General features: G+C 36.3%; 1 protein-coding gene across 1 annotated transcript in view; it reads right to left on the reverse strand.

Annotated features, from left to right (window-relative positions):
* Positions 1-3094, reverse strand: part of LOC106686167 (uncharacterized) — a 16467-nt gene that overhangs the window by 10327 nt on the left and 3046 nt on the right. The gene's annotated exons all lie outside the window — the stretch shown is intronic.

Here is a 3094-nt window from a genome sequence, read left to right on the forward strand (position 1 = left end):
TGTCATCAGCGTACGTTGTTAGGACTGTGTTAGGGTGTAGTTGCGGTGTCAGCTGTATAAGCCATAAAGTCCCATAATGAATGGGACCTAAGATACTACCTTGAGGAACACCGGCAGACTGAGAAAAGAGAGATGAGTAGGCTTGGTTATGATTTACTGTAAAGGTTCTATCAGTGAGGTTGGAGCGGATTATAAGGAAATATGTTGGGGGTAGGAATTTACGAAGTTTATAGAGCAGACCTGGATGCCAGACTCAATCAAAAGCTTACTATTTCTTTAAACTTAAAATTAGCAGTAAAACGATTGAACAATCAGACATCAAAGGTGGCGATTTCTGAAGGAATTCCTCTTTGTGGAGTGCCTGTCGATGACTTCAATTGCCCTCATTAAGCAGAGAATTGAATTGAAATGGCATCAAATGTTACTGACAATAAATTACGGTAAATCAGAAGTGATCTTTCCTCTTGGATATGATCCACTAGAAATGTGCGCAGAGAGGAAGTGATTTTAACGCGGCTTCGAATGAGTCATACGCGCCTTACCCACGGTTATCTTATGGCCTGCGATTCTCCAGCTGTATGCCTGACTTCTAACACATTTTAACCAAATGCCAATCATACGACTCCATCAATTCTTAGTATGAATTATCAGGAAACCTCCATTAAATTTTGCAGGATAACAATCAGACTGTATTAAATTTTTCGAATTACTGAATCACTCAAAATTTTACCGTAAGTTCCCATTTTTCAATGGTTCATTTCAATTCATAAATTAAAACAAAATTCGGAGATTATGGCAAAAAGGACATTAAGGAAAAAAGTCTAATAAAAATTTCGAAAATTCCAGTAATAATGATCTCGAAGTGGTTGATGCTTTAAAATAATAATAAAAAAAAGAAACTACTAAAAATTGAGGTAGTTATAAAAGTTGAAAATTAAATTTTAGTAATCATAATAGAAATAGAAAAATATTTTATACAATTAACTTCTTCCGTGGTAGACAGAACTTTTTTGACCAGAGCATTTTTTTTTAAATGAATCTACAGTAAAGATAATTAAGCGAGTTTAATTATGATTCAAGAAACGTTAAGTAAGAATGCCATGCATTATTTATTGTTATTTACAACTGTATATCATATATACAACAAGTAAATTTGGTGTAGGTGACATAGTGACATGATACAAACATGTGGAGAACCTACCCATTGATAGAACTCCAATAACATTTCTAGAGGAGAAGATCTCGAGGCCATCTTATTTTCTGACGCCTAGGAGGATTATTAGATAATGAAGGAGAAGCCAGGCTAGAAACAAGTGGATTTGGGTGGTTGGGAAGTTTATTATGGAAGGAATGGTATCTGGTTTTGGCCAAATCGGCAACATATGGGACATTGAGGTCCTGATGGATAACTTGATTTGTGACAAAGTAAGGAGTATTAAGGATTTTACGAAGGATTTCGGACTGTAAATATTGGATTCGGGAAGAATTAGATGGTTTAGTGGAGGCCCAAAGCTCAACTCCGTATGTCTAGATAGGCCTTATAATAGTCATGTAGATCAGTCTTTTGGACTGGATTGGAAGTTTAGACCGTTTGTTTTGTAAATGTTGATATAGTCGAAATCGATGAGCAGTATCCTGTCTTTTCAGTCCTGTATGAGGATTCCATGTCAGTCGTTTGTCGAGATGTAGTCCTAAGTAACGGATCTGTTCGACAGGAATAAGTAGGGTATTATTAATGGATACTGTAGTGCAAGTGGTCGTTGACGACATGGGCAAGGATACTACTCTGTGGATACACCAGCAGACTGACTGAATAAGGATGAGTAAGCGCTGTTGTAATTTATTTGACATATTTACTTATTGTATTATTTTGTACAGTTGTAAATTACACTAAATAAATAAATAAAATAATAATAATTTATTTGAAATAATTTGTCAGAGAGCTAAGAACGATTAATGATGTAGAAGTATGTAAGGGGTAGGAATTTACGTATCTTGTATAGTAGTCCTGGGTGCCAGACTCGATCAAAAGCCTATTCTATATCAAGAAAGGCACCCGAGCAGTACATTCCACGCTCCAATGAAGACGAAACAACACCAACCACATGATGGCATTGCTGGATAGTGGAGTGGGATGTTCGGAATCCAAAATGGTAATCTGGGATTATGTGGTTGGAATCAAGGATGGGATACAGGCGTTTCAAGATGGGTTTCTCAAGGATTTTGCCCATGATAGGTAACAGAGAGATAGGACGGTTGGAGAATGGGTATTCTGGGGGCTTTTGAGGTTTGGGAATCGATAAAAAGTATATTCAAATATCGTAGAGGTGTAAGGTATTTTAAGTATATGAGGGGACAGCGATAGCAGCGTGGTAACGCGCCAGTCTACCAACCCACAGATAGTCAGATCAAATCCTGATCCCATCCAGGCTTTTCTTAAGCATAAAATAATGCAAAATTCACTAACAACCTATAATACATTGTTGGTCCTGGAAGTGGCAGGAATTCGAGGAACGTTAAGGAGTAAATATTGATACTTCAAATGTTCCCGATCTGCATTATCATTTAAACAATTTTAGGCACTTTCCTGAACCTACGACATTTCTGACATAACATATGTCTGCCTTCTATAGGGACCCCATAAATAACTTGTTTCTAAGAAGGATCCCAAGTCCTGAGGGCTTTTGTCTCCCATTTGCCCCGGATATTTTTCTTTAACCCAACCCTATAAATAGTAAATTACACTATTTCTAGATAAGCCTGATCCTCTTTATTGACACACCTTTTCCTCCTCCTAGATATATATTTTTATTATCATAGGCTTTCTAGTCCCCGCCTAATATACTAAATTATCTGATTGGTCCAACCACTTTCCACTATTTCCAAGGTCTTCCTACCCCCTCTCCTCAAGTAAATATAAATATATATATCTTAAAATGATTGTTCGGTATTATAATGGATCATTAAGGCCTTCTTTGAAATTTGCAATGGGTTATAATATGAACATAATATTATTTTCTTTACTTTTATGATGTATTTGATTGTTTTAAATGCAAGTTCCGTTGGTTAAGTTCCCTACTGTATTTTTCTAAGA

The sequence above is a fragment of the Halyomorpha halys genome, unplaced genomic scaffold (assembly GCF_000696795.3).
Source record: "Halyomorpha halys isolate HHAL.00 unplaced genomic scaffold, Hhal_1.1 Scaffold786.1, whole genome shotgun sequence".
In the NCBI taxonomy this organism is placed as follows: Eukaryota; Metazoa; Arthropoda; class Insecta; order Hemiptera; family Pentatomidae; genus Halyomorpha; species Halyomorpha halys.